The sequence below is a fragment of the Armigeres subalbatus genome, chromosome 2 (assembly GCF_024139115.2).
Source record: "Armigeres subalbatus isolate Guangzhou_Male chromosome 2, GZ_Asu_2, whole genome shotgun sequence".
NCBI lineage: Eukaryota > Metazoa > Arthropoda > Insecta > Diptera > Culicidae > Armigeres > Armigeres subalbatus.
Genome location: NC_085140.1, coordinates 19693118 through 19719257, shown reverse-complemented (window position 1 = coordinate 19719257; position 26140 = coordinate 19693118). Strand labels below are relative to the sequence as shown.

General features: G+C 43.1%; 1 protein-coding gene and 1 long non-coding RNA gene across 3 annotated transcripts in view; one reads left to right on the top strand and one right to left on the bottom strand.

The window, feature by feature from the left end:
• The window catches only part of LOC134218101 (uncharacterized), a 60035-nt gene extending 56301 nt beyond the window's left edge, over positions 1-3734 (bottom strand). The window contains exons 1-2 of one of the 2 annotated variants that reach the window (XM_062696970.1): positions 3583-3734; positions 3102-3132 (exon numbers count right to left, since the gene is read on the bottom strand). The gene's annotated coding sequence lies outside the window, so the exon portion shown is untranslated. The remainder of the gene's footprint in view (positions 1-3101; positions 3133-3582) is intronic. The other variant, XM_062696969.1, reaches the window with a different exon arrangement.
• LOC134214106 (uncharacterized) overlaps positions 1-7293 on the top strand; it is a 79690-nt gene extending 72397 nt beyond the window's left edge. Inside the window, exons 2-3 of the long non-coding RNA XR_009979657.1 lie at positions 6636-6727; positions 6798-7293. This is a non-coding gene — a long non-coding RNA (uncharacterized LOC134214106). The remainder of the gene's footprint in view (positions 1-6635; positions 6728-6797) is intronic.
• Positions 7294-26140: the final 18847 nt, after the last annotated feature.

The window sequence follows — 26140 nt, the reverse complement described above, 5'->3', positions numbered from 1 at the left end:
AGTTGCTCTTCTTGATATAGAGAAAGCATTTGACAGTGTTTGGCATGAAGGTTTGATTGTAAAATTGATGAATTTTAATTTTCCTCTGTACATTATTAAACTGATCCAAAATTATTTATCAGATCGCTCACTGCAGGTAAACTATCAGAATTCTAAATCTGATAGATTACCTGTAAGAGCTGGTGTCCCCCAAGGCAGCATACTGGGGCCCATTTTGTATAACATGTTTACTTCTGACTTACCTGATTTACCACCAGGGTGTCAAAAATCTTTGTTTGCAGATGACACAGGTCTCTCAGCCAAAGGGCGTAGCCTTCGTGTCATTTGTAGTATATTGCAAAAAAGTTTGGATATTTTCTCCACTTACTTGCAAAAATGGAAAATTTCCCCGAATGCTTCCAAAACTCAGCTTATAATTTTCCCACATAAGCCGAGAGCTTCTTATTTGAAACCTTCTAGCAGACATATTGTCACTATGAATGGGGTTCCAATTAATTGGTGTAGCGAAGCTAAATATTTAGGACTTCTGCTAGATCAAAAATTAACTTTTAAAAATCACATTGAAGGCCTTCAAGCCAAATGTAACAAATATATTAAGTGTCTATATCCACTTATAAACAGAAAATCAAAACTTTGTCTTAAGAACAAACTTTTGATTTACAAACAAATTTTTAGACCTGCCATGTTGTATGCTGTGCCAATATGGACTAATTGCTGCAATACCAGAAAGAAGGCACTTCAGAGGATTCAAAACAAAATTCTGAAAATGATTCTGAAGTTGCCTCCGTGGTATAGTACCAATGAACTTCATAGAATTTCTAATATTGAGACATTGCAACAAATGTCCAAAAAAATAATTTCCAATTTTAGACAAAAATCGTTGCAATCTTCTATTGCAACGATTAACTGCTTGTACCCTTAGTATAAAATAGATTAAGATTAGTTTAAGTTGAAAACATTGTAATTCCTACATGGTTCAATTCAACCAGAGGAAAAATTCTAACTGCCAGAGGCAATTGAAATGTATTAATAATAACTAAAAATATAACATGGCAAATAAGGATGATAGTGTTAAGGACATAGTTGGAAGAGTACCACGATGGTCGTCAATATGGCACCTGACCTTCCACGGGGCAACCCCACACCTCCCGCACTCCTCTCCCACAAATATTCGAATGCATCGAACAGCTTCGAACAAAAGTTCAATATTCGAATTACTAACCTGTTCACAGCATATTTATTCACTTCCCGTGATAATGAACATGTTTCTCCGAAGAATCCCATGTATTTCGGCTCGAATTATATCATAAATCAGCAATCTCGTGCCAATTTAATAGCCGTTCGCGATTTGGTGGGGTTATCACTGCACTTCACTTCTTCTCAAAGGGCATTCTCCGCACATGAGCAGCCCGAAATGTTGATGGAATGCAAGTGAAACATCACTTTTTGAAATCAGTCACTTGTTTGAACCGAAAACTTTATAAAAACTGCTATTTTTGCCAGAAAAAAACTATGAAAAACTGATCGCGGAGCGAATGTAAACACCGGCGGCACCGACAGCAGCAAACTAATAACTAGGGTGGTTCAAAAATGATTTTGCTCCGCCAGGCTCAGTCGATGATGTTTCATATTTTGGGTGTCGTTTGATGGTTTGGGCTGGTTTAAAGGCTCCCCCAGACCTAAGCGATTTTATCGCCGCGACGGCGACAACTAGTCGCCGCGATTCTATCGTTGGGTCGCTGCAGGCAATGTTCTATTTACGCTTTCATACCAACGGCGACAGAATCGCTGTCGCCAAGCGCTAGAGTCGCGTCGCGACTGTCGCATCGCGTGTGTTTGGGGGAACCTTATAGGAACCTAATAGGGGCTTATCGTGCACAGGTCGTTTCAGGTTTGTATGACTGACAGTTGATATGGCGAGGTTGAATTTAAAATTATTCTGATTGTGGCACTCCGTCATTGGGCGCTGGCGAGGGGGGAGACCATATGACTGGATGAAATACCACTTGTCATAAGACAAGTTTGTACAACTCCATTTAATTCACCACTTAATTGTACCTTGACAGATACGTATTTCTACCTCAACAGTAAGGTCGTCTTCAGTGTCTCGTCTTTGACTCGACTTAGTGGTGGAATTAAATGGGATTGTACAAACTCGTCTTATGACAAGTGAAAACATTCCACTAAAAAGCTCAAAATAATTTTCTTAACAAAATGGATGAAATATTCAAGAGCTTTAACTCCATAGACAATGCATATTGAATGGTCGTTCCAATAGTTGGAAGTCGATTTTAATCGAGGTTGCGAGTCTTTAGCATCAAGGATGTTATCGATCATTTAGTAATTTGTGTTCGATCCACTAGTAACGTAGTTACAGCAATATTTTCAGTAACTTAGACTAAATGATAACGAAATTTCAATAATTCAGTTTAAGTTACTGCTTACCTTCGCACTAGAAGTCCACCATACAACACATTTTGAAAATCAGCACCTGGAATAAATTATTGACAAACTACTAAATGATCGAACGCAAATTACTTAACGATCGATAAAATCCTTGTTTAGCATGATAATCAGGCTTCTCAGAAGGAATCAGTGAAACGTGCAATTCAACAAAATAGACAGAATTTGTCTGTGATATCTGCACCAGGGGCAGATACTTCGTACAGAAAGTGTGACATGGGGGTGAGCGGGATATAAAATGCTATTTTTTGCGTTACGTAATCAATGGTTCTTTCCTGCGGTGCGATTTTCGTTCAGTGAAGTCTCTGGAATGTTGCTTTCAGCTATGTGGGTTTCCTTTTCGCCAGCGTTTGGAGGGGAGTCGTTATAGCCAGTTTAATGAAAGGTTTAGTTTCACATACTAGTTTTCATACAAACTTGAACCAGCTTGTGCTCACCCAGGTTTTGTTCGATTCGGTTTTTGGAGAACACTCGGAGCATCGAACGGAATCGAGTGAGCGTGTTGGAGCTGGGTCGTTTTTTGAACCACCCTACTAATATTTTATGTTTTTTATAACTACGACACCAATACTACTACAGTATATGACAGTTTTTATTGTACCAATACTTTCAAAGCTTTGTTTTGGTACTCAACCCACCTTCACCTTAAGAAAACACGGAACACCTAGTCTAAGAGATGAATGCATGTATCCAGCTTTTCGCGCACGGTAATGGCGGCTCTGTGTATGTTTTAAAGTGTATCCGTCCCTGTACCTCTTTGACATCTGACTTAGGTTTGACCGGTTTGACATTTCGATTACCCTCTCCCCTCATCCTGGAACAGAAGGAAAACGGAATGTCAAGCCCAAGCCAGATGTCAAAGAAGTACAGGGACGGATACCCACAAAGTTAAGCCCACAGAGCCGCCATTACCGTGCGCGAAAAGCTGGATTAGATAATTAGCAAATAAAACTAGTTAAAAAAAAAAAAAATGACTCATAAATTATAAGTACATCATTGATTCTGTTTTAACTTTTGCTTCTGAATTGCGTCATAAAAGAACGATTTTATTTGGGTAGAAATGAACGTTACAGAACTACTCCGCTCATACTGTTTTAAAGATCATTTCTTAAAACTCACACGATTATGATCAATCACAGTGCACTTTCAGCTCTCCGGCGTCTCTTCCAGTCTCGCACACCACTTTTTGCAAGTCGCAAATTATTTTCACTCGATCTATTTCGCCCATAACATGCCAAAGGCAGCTGCCTATTGCAAACACGTTCCTCGTTCCGAACCTACGATTTGTTACTGGAGCTCTATCGAGCGCATGAGGAGACGTGCTGGTTGAACGAAATAGCAGATAAGATTCTCCGAAAGCTTAGTCATCGACTTGGCTGTGGCTTGCATAGTAATTTATTTGTGTGGGTTTGTCTACGTGATATGTATTCTTCCCCAAGGACGTCCAAAATTTGTTTCAACAGAAACTCCCAAGGTTTCGAAAACTTTGGTTTCAAACGAAGAATATAATATATGTTTGATACGTCTATTGATGTCAATGGCGACCCCACCACAGGCGCTGTCAAGACGATCATTATTCGTCAAATAATTTGGATCTCTTTTAATGAAAAGACCAGGTATTAAATATGTTTCAGTTATAATGGCATTATGCACATTATGAATTGATATGAAATTGAATAATTCATTTTCCTTACCCTTTAGAGAGCGGGCATTCCAATTTAAATTTTTCAAAGAATTACTTGGATCCAATAAAACGAAGTCCAATAACATTTGATACCAACCTGAACAGCTTCAGTTTTGGTATTTGCTTTGAACATTGCATCAATCATGTGATGCAATTGTTCGTTTTAGAAAATCAAAGTCGGAAGCAGACATGCTACCTGAGTCGTCAGAACGAACGTTATTTCCCGTTGAAGAATGGGTACGAAAATGTTACCCGTAGGAGCAAAATTTGTTCGTTGAGTGTGATGGGTATGAATCGCTCGACCGGCTAATGATTGCGGATTTTGAGCGTTTCCCGTCATCAATTTTGCACGGAAATTCAAAACTTTTTTGCGTGAAGGGCATTCCCAGAAATTGGATTTATGATTGCCCCCACAATTGGCAGATTTAAATTTATTGGAATCCTCTCTCACAGGACAGGCGTCCTTGGCGTGAGAGGGTCCACCACAAATCATGCATTTAGCAATGTTTAGCATTTGGCAATGTTTAGTTCCGTGAACCCACTTCTGGCACTTACGGCACTGTGTGGGGTTTTGGAAATTTCCCCCAGGTCTGCGGAAATGTTTCCATGTAACACGAACATGGGACGTAATCCAGGCCTTTTCCATACTTTTCATATTATTTAGTTCATTTTTGTTAAAGTGAACTAAATAAAATTCTTGAGAAATGCCCCTCTGGGAAGTACCAGAGCAAGATTTCTTTTTCATCTTAATTACTTGGACTCGTGAAAATCCAAGTAATTGAGAAATTTCAATTCTAGTCTCATCCAGTGATTTGTCATCACTGGGGAGACCTTTAAAGACGACTTTGAACAATCGCTCAGTTTTGTCGTCGTATGTGAAGAATTTATGCCGCTTCTCAGTTAAATGCTGAAGAAGACGTTTGCGATCGTCAAAGGATCCCGGCAAAACGCGGCAGTCACCCTTTCTGGCAATCTGAAATGAAACTTTGATCCCCTGAAAGTTACTCAAAATCTCATTCCTGAAGCCAGAAAACTCGGCAACAGATACCACAATGAATTATTGGCAGTGGCTGATTTTCTACCCGCCGCTGTCACATCCAGGCGCTATTGTATATGTGCAAAATAGCCAGCATGAGTAAACCGCCAGAAATTTGTATGGCGAAAGACATCTAATGCGGGTTTTCTCAACAGGAGGAACTTTTCACGAAATCTATTTGGTACCAGTTATGTAGGAAGGTGTCTGCTACTAAGCCTACAAAATATTTTTTTCGATTGTGCCGCTGTAAGCACGCTCAAAGCAGGCGATTCATTGGCGGAATCCTTTGCTTTTTCGTATGAATCGAATCACCTGGGCTAGAGGTAGATTCGATTTAGTCAATTTCATCATGAATCAAATCGAACTGATTGCTGAACTGAACTGTTTGGGGTTAGTCGTTCTACCTTCCATCGCAGATTTCCTTCGTAGAATGGTCAATTTCTTCTTGTGCAGTCTCCTCATTCTGTCCGCATCACACTCTTTGGCCCGCTGTACTTTCATTAGGAATAGATCGAAAGAGTCTGGGTTCTCCTTTGCCAGCTTGAGGGGCAGGTTGTTGCACTCCAAGTTCAACCTCTGTAGCTTGGCATAGTGCCCCTTGATTGACAACTTCAACAAATCCGATTCCACCCTCTTACTGATAGATTTTGGGATGTGAGCTCCCATCTCAAACCTATGGCTAACAGGATTAACCCTCTCCTTTGGCACTTCTTGATGAAGGCCACGTCCTTAAGAATACTTGCGATCCTCCTCTTCAAATCTGTAAAACTGGATTCTGGTTTTAACCCGATTTACATTTCCTCAATTTTGTACTCATCCTGAATGTTTAACGCATATTAATAATCATGTGATTTTTCTTTGATTTATTCTGGATTTTTTGAAACATGTTGCAAAGATTTTGGTGGTAAATTGAAGTCACACCATCAAAAACACGAGCGAAAAAAAATCATGTAAATAAATAACACAAAATAAAACAAATTCCTGTGCACTACGCTCATTCCGCTTGGATGCCATTTTATTGAGAAAATTATTTTGAGCTTTTTAGTGGAATGTCTTCACTTGTCATAAGACGAGTTTGTACAATCCCATTTAATGCCACCACTTAATTGTACCTTGGTGGGCCCTCCTTAGCCGTGCGGTAAAACGCGCGGCTACAAAGCAAGACCATGCTGAGGGTGGCTGGGTTCGATTCCCGGTGCCGGTCTAGGAAATTTTCGGATTGGAAATTGTCTCGACTTCCCTGGGCATAAAAGTATCATCATGCTAGCCTCATGATATACGAATGCAAAAATGGTAACCTGGCTTAGAAACCTCGCAGTTAATAACTGTTGAAGTGCTTAATGAACACTAAGCTGCGAGGCGGCTCTGTCCCAGTTTGAGGATGTAATGCCAATAGGAAGAAGAAGGAGAAGAATTGTTCCTTGACAGATCATTTTTTTTTTACATTTTCAGCATTATCAACCGGAAAGATCTATCCAGGATTTTGGAAGCGATAAACAACGTGCATAAAGTCATCAAATTCACCCACGAGGAGGAAAAGGAAGGTAAATTACCTTTCTCGGATCTACTGGTTATCAAGGGAACAAATGCAACATTAGAATTCGAAATCTACAGGAAGCCCATTAACGCCATGAGAGTCATCCCATACATATCAAATCATTCGTATCAGCATAAAATGGCAGCTTTTCATCACATGATCAACAGGATGCAGATGATCCCCCTGAGCAAAGAAGGAAAAACGTAGGAGCTTCAACACATCATGGAAACAGCGTAGATCAACGGATCCAAAGAAAGAACAATACAAGCAATTATCAACAAGAAGCAGAGGAACCTACGGAAAAACGAACTGACAACACTGACACCGATCGATGAACCGCTGAAGAGGGTATCGGTCCCCTATGATCAACACATCACCCACCAGCTACGGCTTTGACTGAGGAAATTCGGCATCGATTTAGTATTCTTCAGCAGAAGCAATCAACTGAAGACACTGTTGGGCTCCACAAAGGATAGAGTAGAAATGTTAAATAAGGCAGGGGTTTATCAAATTAATTGTTCACAGTGTGATAAAGTATATGTAGGTCAAACAAAAAGATCGTTAGATGTAACGTTCAAAGAACATATTGCAGAAGTAAGTAAGGCTGAGAGGGAAACTGATAAGGGATTAAATTATGAGTTTAGTCAATATTGTCATTTAGTATTATGACTTGTCATTAGACGAGTTAATACAATCCCATTGAATTCCACCACTTAATTGTATCTTGACAGTTACGTATTTCGACCTCAAATGTAAGGCCGTCTTCAGTGTCTCGTACTTGACTCGACTTTCAGTATACAACCTTACCTAAGAACGTGCAACATAGCTTATAAGGATAAGCATAAGGAATAAGGATAACTTGTCGTTCAATTTCTCAATACCACGTCACAACACCATTGAAAACTTCGAAAACCGCAACCTTGGATGATGGCTGCCTACGTCCAAATTAGTAGCTCGTTTAGTCCCCTACAATTCATTCTCAGACAGTTTGTTCGTTTACAAACAAGCTTATTTTTCAGGGACAATGACGACCGGCGGTTGATCAAAGGGTACAGTAGTTTCAACAAGACGTTACACTTTGTCACCGTTTTGTCAACCTGTTGCCTGAAAATAAGCTTGCTGTCAAGGGTCAAGCCAAGGTAGTCGGCCTCATTGGCCCATTCCACAGTCGTGCCATTGAGGATGATTTTACAGTCCCCATGCGGAACAAGTTTAGGGGATTTGGAGTGGGGGAAAATGATGACCTGGGTCTTCGCCGCGCTGATACAGATCTTCCAGCTGGTGAGGCACTCTGTCAGGGCATCCAGCCCTCTTTGGAGTTTTGACACTAGCGCTCTGATCACTCTACCGTTGTAGACGATGGATGTGTCATCTGCGAACAGAGACAGAATGCCGCCTTCTGGAGGTTCTGGCATGTCGGAGGTGAACAGATTGAAAAGCAGGGGCCCGAGGATACTGCCCTGGGGGACGCCTGCGACGATGTTGTGCGCATTGGAACTCGATCCGCTGATTGAGACCCGGAATGTCCTTGCCGACAGGTAATTGTTGATGATTTTCACCAGGTAGCTGGGAAGATTGTAGCGCTGTAGTTTGTACACCAGGCCATCATGCCATACATTGTCAAATGCCTTCTCGACATCGAGTAAGGCCATGGCGGATGTTTTCGAGACAAAATTGTTCCGTCTGAGGACGTTGGTAACTCGGGTCAGTTGGTGTACAGTTGACCGACCGCGTCGGAAACCAAACTGTTCCTCGAGCAAGATGTTGAGATTTTCGGCAGACTCAAGTAACCGATGATGAATAGCTTTTTCGAATAGCTTGGATAACCCTGAGAGAAGGCTGATGGGTCGATAACTTTTAGGGGAGGAAGGATCCTTCCCAGGCTTCCGGATGGGATGACTTTCGCTGACTTCCAGGACGATGGGAAGTAGCTGAGCCGAAGACACTGATTAAAGATCAGCGAGAGGTGCTCAAAGAACGGAGCACTCATGTGTTTGAGCTCGAGATTTAGGATGCTGTCGAAGCCTGGGGCCTTCATGTTCTTCGACGACTTGATATAGGCCGTCAATTCATCAGCTGAGATCTCCAACTCCTCCGAGAAGTCGTTGGGAATCAAATGGATGTTGTTAGCATGCTCGTTGACGGCTGCTTCGTGTGGACTGACGATGTTCTGCCCAAGATTGTGTGAGCTGACGAAGTGACGACCTATCTCAGCGACCTTCTCTGCAGGAGTTATCAAGCGATCCTTAGAGCCATTATTGTCTAGTGGGATCAAAGGTGGAATGGGCCGAGGCTTGGATTTTAGTATTTTGGTCATTTTCCAGAACGGCTTAGCATGATCTGGGAGAGTGCGGATCTTATTCGAGAAATCGTTATTTTTGAGGTCCACCATTCTGGCCTTGATAATTTTTGTGATTCGATTGCAGCGTGCCTTAAGCTCAGACAGTCCAGTACGCTGAAACTGCCTGCGAGTGACATTCCGCAATCGAATCAAATCTTTGGTGAGTGTATCGATGTTTAAGGAGTTGCTTACCTGCCGAGCCGTCGGGACATGCTGCTCTCTTGCCACCGAGATTGCCTCTTCAATGGCGCACAGCTGGCGGTCGATACTTTCCGGCGTCTCCGGACGCACCTCGTAATCGACGGTGTTGTCGACGCACTGCTGGAACCGCTGCCAGTTCACTCGATGGTAGTTTCGCCTTGTTAGCTCGTGCCGATTCATCGAGGAGCCCACTTCCGCCACCACCGGATAGTGGTCCGAGCTAAGCTCTTGGAAGACGACCGGCTGGGAGACGTGATTGTGCATGTTCGTGATGTAGATGTCGAGCGTAGCATGGGCCCCGGACCGAGTAAACCGGGTAGGGCTGTCAGGGCTCAGGATGGTGTAGTGGCCCTCTAGTTCGTCGTTGGACCAGACGACTCCGTTCCGGTTGGAGACGGTGTTTCCCCACGATTGATGCTTTGCGTTCAGGTCTCCGGCGATGATGAACTGCCCCTGCCGCCGAGTGAGCTTGACTATATCCCTTCGTAGCTCGGCCGACGTGCCATCGTCGACTTTGGCTTGTGTGGGACAGTAAGCCACGATGAGAGTGACTACTCCGACGGAAGTGGTGACTTGCACTCCAACGGCTTCGATGAGTTTGAGCTTGAAGTCCGGCAGCAGGCGGCAGGCGATGTTGCTTCGCAAGGCGATGTTGCTTCGCAAGGCGATTGCCACTCCTCCCCCTCTGGAGCTTGTTCGATCGAACCTCACCAGCCTAAAACCCGGAATTGTTGCACTTACCTCGGGCGTCAGGTGGGTTTCGGTGATGAAAGCCGCATCAATCTCCTTCTCCTGAAGGAAATCGCTGAGCTCGATGATTTTGCTCTTTAGTGAGCAAGCGTTCCAATTGACCAGACCCACCCTAGCAGCCATTTTCAATGACGAACATGCCCAGGGTGAAGATCTGGTCGAAGCGAGTTTTGCAACCGCGTAGTCGCGTTGCCAGTTGGGTGAAAATCAGAACTAGCTGCTCCGATGTGTAGAGCGGTGGGTCGCCCTCGGCCGGAAGGGGCTCATTATCCTGACGACGGAATCCAGGGGGAGGAAGCGAGGGCCATTCGCTGGTGGATGGTGTTGGAGCTTGAACTGATGCTGCAGCAGCCGCCAGCCGTTTGTGTGGCTGCAAAGGTGGAAGAATTGGTATCGCTCGCCGGGGAGCCGGGATGGCTGGAAAGTTCACCTCGTTGATTACAGGAACACGGTTCTTCTTCGGCATGGTCCTGGTGGAAGCCTTCTTCCGGATTTCCAGGAACTCGGCTCGCTTTGGGCAGCCCTTTGTGGTGGCCCGATGTTTGTCGCCACAGTTGGCGCACTTGGGATCGGCCACCTCCATTTTGTCGCACTCATCAGTCAGATGGGGTTCGCCACTTGTTGCAGCGCGGCTTCATGCGGCAGTTCCTGGTGCCGTGCCCAAAATTGAAGCAGTTGGTGCACTGCGTGACGTCGCGATGCACTGGCCGATATCGCTCCCAGTCAACGACGGTGTAATTTATAACGCCAACCAGCTTCAGGTCCTTCCACGTGGTGGAGCCGTGCTCCAGGTGGACCAGGTAAAGCTGGTCGCGATATCTCCTCGTCTTGTCGTGACGAGCGATCTTGTGCACGGCCACCGGTTTCAATCCGCAACTTTCGAGCTCAGCTTTTAACTCCTCTTCCTTCATGTCGTGGAGTCCTCGCAGCAAAGCCTTTAGCGGCTTCGTGCCGGGGTGGTCATGAGTGTAGTACTCATACTTGTGGACCTCGAGGAACTCCACGACGGATTGATGATGGTCCTTGTTTGCCGGCATCACTTTCACGCCCTCGCTGCAGAGCCGAAAAGTACATTTCAGCCCTTTAGCGATCAGCTGGCGAATTTTTGGGCGCAAATCCGGTGGATCGCCCTTCACAAACACTGACGGGCACTTCTCCTTCCGCTCCGGTTGCACCTGCGGCAGCTGCGATTGCTGCTTCTTCCTCTTTTTCGGCGGATTGCCGGCGTCATCAAGTGGCAACGGAGAGAACACGTTGCTCTGCAAAAGCTGCTTGAAGGGGTTACCCGCGCCTCCAAGAGCAGTGCGCTTAGGCACTTTTCCAGCGACCGAATCGGCCACCGAGTCTCCCATGACGGGTCCGGGAGAAAATAACGCCAACGCGACAAGCGAAAACGAAAACAGCGAACGAACGAGAAAAAACACTTCGAAAAAAATGCGCGAGCAAAAAACACGTCCGTACGTGTTGCTGTCTCGAACTCTGTGTGATCCTCCTGCCAACCAAACACAATGTTCCTTTTTGTTATTTTTGTTTGTTGTTCCTTCGAATATGGGAGGAGCTAAGTCACGCAAATAAGCTGTTGCATCACAGAAAATATGTGTATAAAAAAGAAGCACGTCGCGCAGAGCGATTCATCGCTACGCTAGCTGGTTGCGCTCTCGTGATAAAAAAGCGATTTCTCCGAGTTTTGCTACTGTTTTTTCCGACGGCAGATGGAGACGGAGGAGATTCCGTACGATGCGGCTGCTTCCACGGAAAGGAAGCACAAGCGGAAGAAGACCGACCCGGTGGCTATCATCGATGGCAAGCAACTCAAACGCCAACTGCTGAACAATAACACGTTCAGCACTCTAGCAAACGAAAACGAGGCCCATTCCTCCAAGTCGAAACCGGTCGTTTCGATTCCGGGAACACCCGGCGCGAAGAAGCAACCACCCCTGGTTGTGAAAAACGTGGATTTCACAACCCTAGCGGGTAAAATAGAATCGTGCGACGCTAAGCTCTCGTACAAAATCACCCGATTTGGTACGAAGATTCACTGTGCCTCCGATGACGACGTGACGAAGGTGCGTAAGGTACTCGAGCAGTGCGGCTTCGAATACTACACGCACGACAAGCCATCCAACCGACAATACCGGGTTGTGCTTCGGGGACTACCGTTAGTGGCTCCGGAAGTGCTACTACATCGGCTGAAATTGGAGCACAAACTTGATGCGCAGGCCGCGCACATTATCAAGCGGAAAGGCGAATGTGCAGCTCTAGACGAGGCCTTCTACTTGATTCACTTCGCGAAGGGGTCCACCACCTTGCTGAAGCTGCGCGAGATCAAGCAGATTGGCCAACTCATAGTGCGGTGGGAAGCCTACCGAAACAAGCAGGCCGATGTGACGCAGTGCATGAACTGCCTGTATCATGGCCACAGAACGCGGAACTGCCACCTGAAGAGCAGGTGCAACAACTGTGGGGAGAACCACAGCACGGAAAAGTGTCCGTCTAAAGAAGCCAGCACCAAGCGCTGCGCCAACTGTCGCGGCGCTCACCCAGCTACGGACCGTAGCTGTCCCAAGCGTGCCGAGTACCAGCACATACGGCAACAAACAACCACGAAGAACCACCCCGGCCAGAAGGTGGTTAACAAGCGAGCAGTTGCACCTGCTTTTACCCCGGACAACTTTCCAGCGTTACCGAACAAGCCGGTAGCAGCAGAAGAGCCGAAATTCGTGAACCCTCGAACCACGATCAACACCGGGACCATCCATCGTCACATCGATCCCCGCACCAGGGCAGGTGTGAATCAGAGTGCACCACCAGTCGATACCTCACCCGAGGTTGGCAAAGAGGAGCTCTACAGTTCAGCCGAGCTGTGGGCTATCTTTACAGAATTCCGCGGGAGAATGCTGCGGTGCAAGACCAAATCGGACCAGGTCGATGTCCTAGGCTATATGGTGTGCAAGTATGGGGTCAATTGAGCCCCACTGCATCCGCATCGCCAATTGGAACGCTCGCTCTGTAAGGGCGAAAAAGATTGAGTTGGGCAATTTCCTTGCCCAACAAAATATCGACGTAGGAGTGATCACTGAGACCCGGCTCAACCCATCAACTAACTTCTCGCTCCCAAATCACACCGTGATCAGGCTAGATCGGCCCAATTCATCTGGAGGCGGCGTGGCGGTACTTGTTAAGCAAGGCATCCGCTACCAAATACTTCCTCATCCGAAGACAAGCGTCATCGAGGCAATTGGTGTGAAAATCCACGCCCTCCATGGAGACGTCCTATTGTTTGCTGTCTACATGCCCAGACAATGCTTGGACACCGATGGCACGTCGACACTCTTCGCTGAAGACCTGCAAAAGCTCTCCGCCAAACCAGGATTCGTGGTGGCTGGTGATCTGAACGCCCGGCATCCGCTCTGGCAAAATCACCGACACAACAGGAACGGTAACCTCCTCGCTGACCACCTCAGCTCAGCAACGTGTACTATCCACTTCCCGGATGACCCCACGTTCCTTTCTCCAGCTGGACATACGTCTACTCTGGATGTGTTTCTATCCGACCTGCCACTGAAGAAACCAATCACCCATCACGAACTGAGCTCCGACCACTACCCGGTGGTGTGCGAACTGGACTGTAAACCTACGGTCGCACCGCAGGCTATGAGACGAGATTACCACCGAGTCAACTGGGTGGCTTTCAGTCGCCTAGTGGACGCCCGTCTCCCTGAAAATGCGGACCTATCATCCATCGAGGCCATCGACAACCAACTTAATGTCTTTGAGGAGGCAATTCATGTCGCCGAAAACGCATGCATCCGTTGGGTACCCGTGAGACGGCAATTTACCCAGATTGACGCTCCCACCCAGCGGCTCATCCAGCAACGAAATGCCGTTCGTCGACAGTTCCAAAGAACCGGCTGCGAGCTCAAAAAGCTAGAGCTGTCGATTCTCAACAGGCAGATTGGGGATCGTATGACGACCATCCGAAACCAACAGTTCGGAAGCAGCATTTCCCGATTGAAAGACCACTCGAGGCCGTTCTGGAAGGTGGCCAAACTACTGAAGAAACGACCAACAGTTGTTCCACCTCTGAAGGATGACACCGGAGACATTCTGGTTTCTCCGTTAGAGAAGGCCAACGCCATCGCCAGCAAGCTCGTCGAGGCACACAACCTCGGCGCTGGTATGACGAGTCCCCACGAATCAGCGGTACAGCACACCATTAACCAACTTGAGCAAGAGGACGCCCGGTCACCTGTTGATCGCGTGACAGAGGACGAAGTTCGAGCTGCAGTCAAACGCGGTAAGAACATGAAGGCTCCCGGAAACGACGCTATCTTCATCTTAGTTTGGAAGAAACTTTCTGGAAAGGCATTCCGCCACCTCGCAGCAATCTTCTCCAGGTGCTTCGAAGAAAAGTACTTCCCAACTAGGTGGAAGATAGGGAAAGTTACCCCATTCCGAAACCTGGGAAGGACCCTACGGCCCCAACGAGCTACAGGCCCATCACGTTGTTGTCGGCAGTCAGCAAGCTATTAGAGCGGCTCATCCTCCAGCGGCTGATGGCGCATGTCGAAGAGCACAACATTATCGTGCCAGTGCAATTCGGCTTCAGACGGGGGCACTCCACCGTCCACCAGCTGGTCCGTGTGGAGAACACCATACTCCGGAACAAGGCGCTCTCCAACAACACTGCGATGGTTCTCCTGGATGTCGAAAAGGCGTTCGACAACGTATGGCACGATGGGCTCGTGCACAAACTGGTTCAGGCAAATGTACCGGGGTAACAGCATACGTGACGTACCTCACATCGTGGAAGATAAAGGTAAACGAGGCCAAGAGTCAAGCCATACTCTTCCGGCATCGACAATCACCAAAACTTCTACCGCCTCCTAACTGCTTCATCCGGGTAAACCGCTGCCCTGTTGAGTGGTCCAACGAAGTCGGATACCTCGGCGTCACGATAGACAACAAACTGATTTACCGCTCCCACACGGACATCCTGAAGCAAAGGTGCATCGGACTGTTGAAATCGGTGTACCCATTGATCAACCGCCGGTCCCGTCTATCACGCCGAAACAAGCTGGCTACCTGCACAGCGATCATCGCTCCGGTGGTCAACTATGTGATGCCGGTGTGGGGAACATGCGCTGCAACCCACGTCAAGAAGCTGCAGGTGGTGCAGAACAGATTCCTCCGAACGATTTTGGACGCCTCGTACGACACGAGGATCAGCGAGCTGCATCGTGCTGCTGGGTGCAAGACAGTGCAGCAGAGGATCGAGGAGTCGATTGACAGCTTCATAGTAAGTGCTACCCACTCCGAACACCCGCTCATCCGAGCGCTGGTCAAGTAGGTTTTCAAATTATTAGGTTAAGTAGGTTTTCAAATTAAAATTAAACACATATACCCATGTATACACACTAGGGTGGCTCAAATTAGTATGGGACAAACTTTTTTCAATTTTTTTGATGGGCCGCCCTCTTATTCGGTTCTATTTGATGCCCTGATGCTCTGGGCAAAATTTCAGCCAAATCGGTCAACGTTTGGGCGGTGCTAAACTCGTTGGAAGTATATATGCAAAAATGTATGCAGAAACATCCAAAAACAGTGAATTGCAGTTGGACGGCACAACTTAGGAAGAAGAACTATGATACTCATCCAGATCTTGAAGAATTTAATACAGAATGTTACGCAGAAAACCGCGAGAAGATTAGAGTTTGCCCGGCTAAGTTATTAGCATTTCTCTGTAGTGGGGTTTGAGCAAATTTCGTTTCTTTTACCTTTGAAAAGAAATAAATTCACCCCTACAACACTCCAGTAAAATTCTAATATCTTTGCCTAATAAACTCTAATCTTCTCGCGGTTTTCAGCATTACATTTTGTATTTAATTCTACAAGAACTGAATGAGTATCATTGTTCTTGATCGTAAATTGTACCGTCCAACTGCAAATCACTGTTTTTGGATGTTTCTGCATACATTTTTCCATATAAACTTCCGACGAGTTTAGCACCGCCCAAACGTTGACCGATTTGGCTGAAATTTTGTCCAGAGCATCAGGGTATCAAATAGAACCGAATAGGAGGGCGGCCCATCAAAATTTTTGAAAAAGTGTTTTTTGAGCCACCCTAATACACACACAGAACACAAAACATAATTCCACACACTCATCACTGATGAGAGAGATATAAGCAAAGGATGAAAAAGTTGAAGTAAACTTATATCACTTAAAAAGTAGACATGTACACATACAAATTTATAAAATAAAGATATACAGTGAACGTTCGCTAATTGGGTTTTTTCTAGTTGGGGCGCTTTTTAGTTGGGGGTTCGATAATTGGGGTGAAACCCAATTAAAAAGCAGCTAAACGTCAGAATGTGATGTCAAAAACGCGTTGACGTCTTGTTTCCGTGTTTGGCGGGATCGATATTTTCTGGCGCGTAAAATTTTCTATTGTTCAATGCAAAAAGCAAACAACATTGACGCTTGTCAAAGCGCCCCAATTAGCGAACGGCATTCGCTAGTTGGGGTGAGGTCGTGCCCCAATTAGCGAACGATCACTGTATATAAAATTCGGAAAAAAATTCGGCAGAGCGATTCATTGTTTTTGTAAATTTCAAACGACGAAGAATATAAGAAGTTGAACGTTTCCGTATCGTTTTCCTGCCACCGAAAGAGTACCACTACCATTCCTCGCTGCCGGTGTGAAGTCTCCGATCGCTGCTGCTGCTCCAATCTGCCGATACAGTCCATCGTTGGTTGCTCATCCGAGCTCATCTAGTCAAATAGTGCTGTCCCCTCGTTCCGATCCATTACCTGATCCCTCCAGTGGTAGTCAGTTTTGGACACCGGTTCGACTGCACACGGACAGGCTATTTGCACGGCGTCAATTGTTCCTGGAGCACTGACAAAGGAATTCAGTGTTTGTTCCATCAGTCCGATCCACTCTCAGACCCTTCCGGTAATCTGTTGTGGACACCGGACTGACTTGCACACGGACAACCTGTTTTCCTTGGCCTGTTAGTGTTAGCCAGAGACGCAAATTGATTGCCCATCCCCGAAGAAGAAGAGATTGAGTATTTGTCGCCCTCCGTTCCCTCACATTGTGCACCGCACACAGTTTGTTCGTACAATAAACGGTTTCCGAGTTGCAATTTTTTTCAAATTAATTTGCGAGAAAACACGTATGACCTTTTCATAAGTTACTCGAGGGTCGATTTTGACGTAGGACTTACGTCTCTCTTTACTATACCGGGTGTCATTTCAAAATATTCAAATCGACCGCGTTACGCTGTGTTGAAAGATTTTAAACGTTAATAGCGTTCGTCACAGTGGACGAATTTCTGCGGTAAGCTCCTCAATCGACAGATTTCAAGAATGCCTTTCATGTCCATGCTTGATAAGACCCGAAAAACTTGTGTCAATAGGCATGAAACTGTTTTCAATGAAAAACATTGAGATACCTATAAATATGGGTACCGCATAATTCTTGCATCATTCCATTAGCAGGTTCTCATTGGTGCAGACACCAGCGAATGAGCAGCCGCTGGGTCTGCCGAGAAGCCATAAAATAGAGCAACGCGATTTTTTCCTTTCATTCTGACCGGGACAAGCGAAGCAACCGCATCATCGATTGAACAGCACTCACGCCTTTTAGCAGGGAATGAAGTCATCGAACCCACCATCATCAGCCGAAACCTAGCCAGTACAGCAGCAGTCCACCCTACAGACCCGACAAAGCAGCAATGCTGAGCAGATACCTGCAGCAGCAGCAGAGTCGAGCTGAGACCGGCCGGCATCGGTGATGAGCCGAGACAGGCTGAAGAAAAGCCACATGATGCAGCATGTATGTCCAAAAAACAAACGGTTCTTCAGAGAGCCAATGATAGAGATCAATATCAAAGCTTTCAATTCCCTTCGGGATAGAAATTGCAGGGTTGTTACGGAGATCCTGAAATATTTTCCGCGATAAAATCCCCGACTAAAATCAAATCCACGCCATTGACATGAAAACTCGACATGATAATCCATTCTGCGCCAAATCCGCGCGACCCAAAACTAAATTCTAAGCATAAACACGTTAAATATCAATGTTAAATATTACGCTGAACATTACAACAACTTAGTGAACGTCTTTTTTCGAGTTCGTTTTTATAATATTACTGATTTTAAGTATAATGTTTTAACTTCAACGTTACACATGTTTGTACAAAATTGAAAATAGGATTAGGGAAAAAGTAGTTGATATAACAACTCATCTAGATGGTCCTTCTTGGAATTTCTGAAGAAGTCGCTCCAAAATTGTCTGCGGGTGTTTCTCCGAGAACATCTGTGGAAATTTCTCCATTCTTGCAAAAAGTTCCCCAAAAATTTATGCGGAAATTCATTTTTTCATACATTTTTGTGAATTCCTCAAAAACAACATGCAGGAAATTTTCAGAAACTGTATGTGGATACCCCTAATTAATTCCTACAGAAATCGCTTGGAAAATTCTAACAGAAATTGGTTGGTGACTTCCTGCTGAGAAACTTCCGAAAAATCTGTTGTTAAATTTTCAGGATTTTTCACAGAAATTCTTGTGATCATAGCTAAATAAACTTCGAGAGAAATCGCAACGTGAATTCTTGCGGGAATTTCTCGGGAATCTCTGCAAAAACTCTTCCGTGAAAACATTTTCAAATATTTTCAACAATTTTTTTTTTCAAAATCAGTATCAAAAACAATTTCTGCGGAAGCACTTAAAAGACGGGTGTTCATGTCCTTCAACAGACATGTTTTGAATGCGCCATGCTTCAGAATGGTTTAAAAATGACAACAAGTGGCGCCTCTCTCCTCATAACATTTGTTTAATGAATGCTCAAGAGTGTAACCATATAATTCAAACAGGGTTTGTTAATATCCGAAAATTGATATTAGTAAATAACTACATACGTTAATTTTGTTCTCGAAAACATTTGCTAACGAGAATAAAGCCCATCTAAATAGACATAAAACTAATTTTCAAATAAACGTCCTTAGATATAGAAATTCATTTGTTTAAATACTCCTAAAACTAAATCCGCACAAAGTCCTAAAATCGTTATGTAAATCCGCGCCGAATCCGCGAAAACCGCAAAATCCGCGAAAATCGCGAAATCCGCTTAGTCGTAACAACCCTGAAATTGTACTTGGGTGCCAAATCCAATATTCTAGAGATAAAATTTTATGCGTGATTTTCATAAATAGCGTTAAAGCTAACAGTGGATAATTTGACTGATAACGTGACCGGACAGATACTTCCTGAATTTTTTTTTTGATGATTCTTGTTCGAGGTAGATTTGATTTCTGTGTCGGTTTGATGAGAAGATTTTGCCAAGGAACACGCAGAAAAATCTCTTGTAAATGTAAACATATTTGATATAAATTCAACAAGAATTTGACATTGTTTTGGCGGTAATAAGAAATATTATTATTTCAACAATACAGTATTGTTGTTTTTATAAAAGCTTCAAAAGCTTCCCGATATTGAAAAGCTCTTATACCGTCTTCAATGTAATAATAATATTGTTGTTTTTAAAAGAAATTTCTTTTGGATATTATAATATTTATTTTTGAAATAAATAGTGGTAAGATTTTGATTTTAATAAAAGTTTTTATTGTTTTTTATTTTCATTTCAAATAAATTTCGTTTGAATGGCGATCTAAAATAGAAAATCAAATTTCAAATAAATGTTTTCATGCGAATTTGGAGAAACATATTTCATTTATTCTCTCTCATTCCATCTGCGTGAATACAAATTGGCAGTGATCCCGAGTGTGCTGATGAGATCTGAAACAAAACTGAATTTGCTGAAATATCTATTTATGAGAATGAATAGCGTACTTACGTCATTTCCAATCTTCACCCCAATGTCGAACGGAACTTACACTAAACTAAACTATATTCGAAACATCATAAGCTTAATCTTATAAAACGCGAAAAAAAATTGATTTTCTTTTTCATTGAGTCTCTTTTGATAATTAGTTAGCCTATTAAGAAAATCATTGATGTATCTTATGGAATTCATAGAAGCTATCTATAGAAAGAAAAAAACATAAGAGTTTTCTTATGATTTTCATCATTACTTTTGATGTGAAAACCTCATAAGACAAATCTTATGAAAGCAGAATCCAACATGGCCGGATACGTAGTGGACGAGCTAGCTCTCATCGCTGATTTATTCAACGATACACCAGTGGAGTGCGGTCAAATATTCCGACAAGCGGGTTTGCAAACAGCAGACTTATTAACCATCAACCAGGAGAATTTTAAATATCGTCTGTCTTTGTTTCCTCATGATGTCCAGATCGACAAGATATGGGAGTCGATTGTAAATTGGAGGATCAGAAACGTGAGTATATGTTTCCTATCTTTAAAGTTTTGTTTTTATTGTTAAAGTTGAATCAGATAAATAATAAGCCATATTTTACAGAACCTCGTTGACGCATCATTAGTAGAAACCGACCAGTACACCGACAGTAAGACAACTCTCGAGTATCTCGAGTACCCAACCGATGAATCCGATGCGAGTCTTCAAAGGCAAAACCACGTTACCGCTCCAGCTGAAGTAGAAACAGGCGTAGTAGAACCGAATTGGAGGATCAGAAATGTGAGTATTTAGTGTTTTTTTTTTAATTTTCTTAGTATCCACAGTTTTTTAAATGTGACGTTCAATAATGTAATGTGATGTATTTTACAGAATCTTGCTGACGTATCTGTGATAAAGCAGAATACCAGCTTATTCGCATCTAGCACCCAGGAATTTTCATCGGAAAACAAAGAAATTGTTCACGAAACTACAGCTGATTCGGCCGAGTGGTCCGATGTAACGATCTGTCAGCCGGGACCGTCAGGTCTATCACTAGATAAACAGAAGCACGTAACGATCGCAGGTGACCTACAACCCGGCGTTATAGAAGCGAATCAATCTCGGAAAACTAACACGCCTAGCAACGATGGAGGGGACCATAATCCGCCAACCAAAAAATTAATTGTCAATCAGAATCATGCGGAAGAGGTGGAACAGTCTCACGCAAAGGTGCATTACATTTTCTTTTGAATCAATAACATTATTTTCTGATATGTTTCACTGTATATATGACTTTTCTATTTTGTATTTACAGCAACTGGAAGGTAGACGAGAACCAGTAACCCTTCCACCGCTAACCCCGACTATCCTTCAGTCATTGCTGAACAAACACGATTTTGGAAAACTTATCCTCAAAACAGCCAAAACACATAAGCTTTCGCATAACGGATGCAAATTGGTAGTAGAGACGGTTGCGCAATATCATCTGGATCGTGGCAATAGATGTACATCGGAGACACTCAACGATCTAAGCGAAGTAATCATTAGTTTGTTCGTGAAAGAGTCAAAGGTTGGTTTGGAAAGTACCTATTTTTTTCCAATTGATTATCCATTTTTCTCTTTAACAGGAAACATATTATATAGCTAGACCCAGTTCCAATCCTCGCGGAAAACTATTCAGTCATATCAATTACATAATCCAGAAAAAACGTCGGATTGCTAAGGAAGAAAAGTCAAGGACAAATTCGACCGCTGATGAGCAAGGAGTTGAGCATATTGACCCAGAAGTAGAGGCAGCAATTTCTTGGTTGGAAATCAATTTGTCTCCGTGGTCGACAGTTCTAGCGCAGTGGGAAATCAGTTTCCCTGGCAGAAAACAGTTCCTCAGACAACTCAACAAATCACAGCAGCTCATTCAAACATACCCACACGTATGTCAGAAATTCGGATATCAGCTGGTAAGTACTATCTAGCATTGCTTCGCTTTTTCTGGTTTTGTTCCAACAGTCCCACGAATTGCGTAACATTGTAATGTAGAAGAGGTGCCTATATCTAAGCGGTGTGGTTCATTTAAAAAAGTTGACCTTGTTAACTGAAAGTGAGAGATCTAAATAAAACTAAAACTATATAGTTCTATGACATAATAAATAAAAGCCTTCTAATGGCTCAAATATGATTATAGCACACATGATTCACAGATTCGTAACGTTATATTTGACAGGCTCCGATATACTTACTTCATCTTGCATAGCAAATTTGAAATGTTTGATTGGAATCCAATGCCTCAAGCAAAAACAAAATGTTGACAATGATAAAAATCGTTGGTAAATTGAAGAAAACGAGTTAGTGATTTTCAATAGAATGTATAGCACTGTAAAATGGACAAACACAGAACTTTTATTTCAGGAATGGTTCTTCAATGATAACAATAAGTTTCAAATAATATTAGGTTATTTTTTTCTAAAAATGTTGGTTTATCTACTTTGCTTATAAATATTTGGATGCTCTACTTGAACATTGTATCAACAGAAGCTGAAGCTTTTCATCGAATCGGTTCGCATGCAAAACAATGTTTCGATCTAACAGTCTAAACATAGGCTCGTCAGATTAATATTTCCAATTTGTCCGAAGTTTCTTCTTGATATGCATGAAACTGTTGCCACAGCTGCCATGTCCATTGCCACCGTGGTCCTGATGGTCACAGGTGCCGTAACTACTAGACGATGAATACGTGGATGTTGAGCCCATTCTTCTGAAACCGGCAAAATTTTGTAGATATTGTCCGTTGTGGGTGGTTCGGTAAGCGGCATTTGATATTTTGGATTTGGAGTTTTTTTGGATTGGTAATCATGGGCTTCATCGTGGTCTCTTTTAGATCTGATGCCCATGTAGCGTATTTTGGGCGCAATTTTAGCTTGCTGGTCGTTATCCAACTGGTGAAACTTGCGGTTGATGTTCCTGAAATTCGAATTTATAGTTTGTTATTGTAGTAGTGATTAGCCTCGAAAAATGCAAAATATAATAAGTCGGTTAAGTGCAATTTCTTACCTATAGGTACTATGAATTTAACTCCGGAAACAATGCAACTGTCGCTTTTCTTTTGGCGGTTTATTACCGTTTCGTAGGAATCGGTGGCTTCCCCGAGTTCGGCCTCATCAATAGGTTCTTGTTTGCTTCCGAAGGTTACAAATCTCGATTACTTAGTCAACAAGTTTATTGACTTCTCGGGAGCTGGTAGACCGTTTCACGCCCAATGTAAATATTGTGACTGCAAATATTTAGCTATGAACTGTTGTACATGAAAGACCGACGATAACGCCAACTATTGATAAAGTTGAGTTTCATTGGCATCACAGGAATATTCGAAGCACCACGGATTAACCGAATAAAACATAATAGACTAGACTCGAGCTTGAATTTACTGCAAAGTGGCTTCACATTTTTTATTTTTATTTATTTCACAACTGTCACTGCAGAAACACGGTTAGAGAAAAGGACTTAATTATAATTACTTTTAACTCAAACTGGAAGTATAGTGTGGGAGCACAAAATTAATATTTTTTTATCGAGATTAAGTAAAATTTATTCAATACTAGCTTTATGTACCCGGCCTTGCTCGGAATTGCCAGTTTGGTTTTCAGTTTTTTTCACAATCAGAAAAAGATAAAACCAATTGGTCAACAGGGTAATTGTGTTAACTTATTGATACTTCAAGATTTGATGAAAGATTGATGAAAATAAGGCTTTTGGAAACATTGACTGATCTTGAAGAAGGGATCGTTGGTTTGAATAGCCTCAAGAAGGAAAAACATCCACTGATGCTTTATTCATTCATTATTTATATTTTTAAAGAAGGGATCACACCCACCATTGCCTTATTCCGGGCAAATGCCTCCTTTTAAAGAAGCAATCACATCCACCATCCAGAACATCAATCATTGCTTTTCAATGGGCAAACCATGATTGCGATGAAGGGTAACAATTATCATAGCTTTATACCCAGCAAATGCATGCTTTCTAAGAAAGATTTGTCTGATGCTGTTCATAATTCATGTCGAATGACCTTAGGCCTTAAATAGTGTTATGTTAATGGACTGCTTCATTCAGGGATATGTCATTTTCAGGGAAATGTCATATTCTGGGATATGTGTATCGGTAAGAATCACTTTTGGAAAACATCATTTTCGTCATTTTTGGGGAATTGTTATTACTGGGAAAATGTTATTGTCAAGGATTTGCTATTTTTGAGAAATTCGGGAAATTTGTTTTCGGAGCATTGTACAATGTCAAAAAACTTCGAATGAACTAAATAAGAGGGATTTTAATTTAAGTCGTTATCTAAACAAAGTCCAAAGTCCCTCCCAGCCTCTCTATAATAGTTTCCTTTGGGTAGAGAATACGTGTTTACAAATTTGGTTTGAATTGACCCATGCGATAAAAAGGTATACACAGGATTCTGTTTTTACACGATTTTTTTCGTTCGTATTTTTGATCGTGTGACTTCAACTTACCACCAAAATCATTGCAACATGTTTCAAAAATTTCTGAATAAATCTAAGAAAAATCACATGATAATTAATACGCGTTAAACACTCAGGATGAGTGCAAAATTGAGAAAATTTAAATAGTGTAAAAACAAAATTCAGTGTACTAAGGCTGTGAACCATTCCACCGATTCGTTTAACTTTTAGTTAAAATTTGACAGTTCGATGATTATTTCGCCGTGGTTAAAAATAACCCTGCTCCAGAGCATGGTTAGATTTGACGATTCTATAGTTAAACTTTGTTCGCGAGAAAATTGGCGCCAAACTCATTTCGTTCCGAATAACTATAAATCTGTCAAAACTCAAATGGGTCGGCTTCGGAGTAAAATTTTAACCACGATGGGAAAATAACCATCGAAATGTCAAATTTTAACTAAAAGTTAAACGAATCGGTGGAATGGTTCACAGCCTAAACTGTTCGTTTAATAAATATCCTCTCTCTAATTCAGCTATGACACTCCTACCCAGTCTGCTATAGACTTCCTTAAACAGAGAATACGGGTTCCAAATTTGGTGGACATCGGTAAATGGGTTCAAAAGTTATGCTGAATTGATCGATAACTAAACAATACCCTTCTCTCACACCTACCCCCTTTTCAAATGACCTACCCACTAAAATTGTTTCCTCAGGACAGACAATATTTGATACAGTTCAAATCAATCATTGGGTTCAAGACTTACATTGAGTTGATCGATTGCTGAATAATACTGCTCCCCCCATACCCTCCCTTTTTCAAAGAGCATCCCTAACCTAACTATCGTCGTCTCCTTAATATCAAGAATGTGTGTTCCAAAATTGATTGAAAACGGCCAAGGGGTTCAAAAGCTACACTGAATTGATCAATAACTATGCAATACCTCTACCCCACCACCCTCCCCCTTGTCCAAAGAGTATGCTTAACTACTCTCCAGTCGTCTCCTAAAGATAAAGAATGTGTGTTCCAAATTTGGTTGAAATCGGCCAAGGAGTTCAGGAGGTATACTGAGTTGATCGATAACTAAGCAATACCCCTCCCCCCACACTCTCCCCCTTTTTCCAAAAAGCATCCCTAACTCCCTATCATCGTCTCCTTAAGATAAAGAATGTGTGTTCCAAATTTGGTTGAAATCGGCCAAGGGGTTTAAAAGGTACACTGAGTTGATCAATAACTAAGCAATACTCTCCCCCCACCATCCTCCCCCTTTTGCCAAAATACATCTCTAATCCCCCTATCATCGTCTTCTTAAGATAAAGAATGTGTGTTCCAAATTTGGTTGAAATCGGCCAAGGGGTTCAAAAGGTACACTGCGTTGATCAATAACTAAGCAATACCCCTCCCCCATACCCTCCCCCTTTTCAAAAGAGCATCCCTAAGCCTCCTATCGTCATCTCCTAAAGATTAAGAATGTGCGTTCCAAATTTGGTTGAAATCGGCCAAGGGGTTTAGAAGGTACACTGAGTTGATCGATAACTAAGCAATACCCCTCCCCCCACACCCTCCCCCTTTTTCCAAAATACATCCCCCTATCATCGTCTCCTTAAGATGAAGAATGTGTGTTCCAAATTAGGTTGAAATCGGCCAAGGGGTTCCAAAGGTACACTGAGTTGATCGATAACTAAGCAATACCCCTCCCCCCATACCCTCCCCCTTTTCCAGAGAGCATCCTCAACCCCCCTATCGTCGTCTCCTTAAGATAAAGAATGTGTGTTCAAAATTTGGTTGAAATCGGTCAATGTGTTCAGAAGTTATGCTGGAACATACATACAAACATACATACA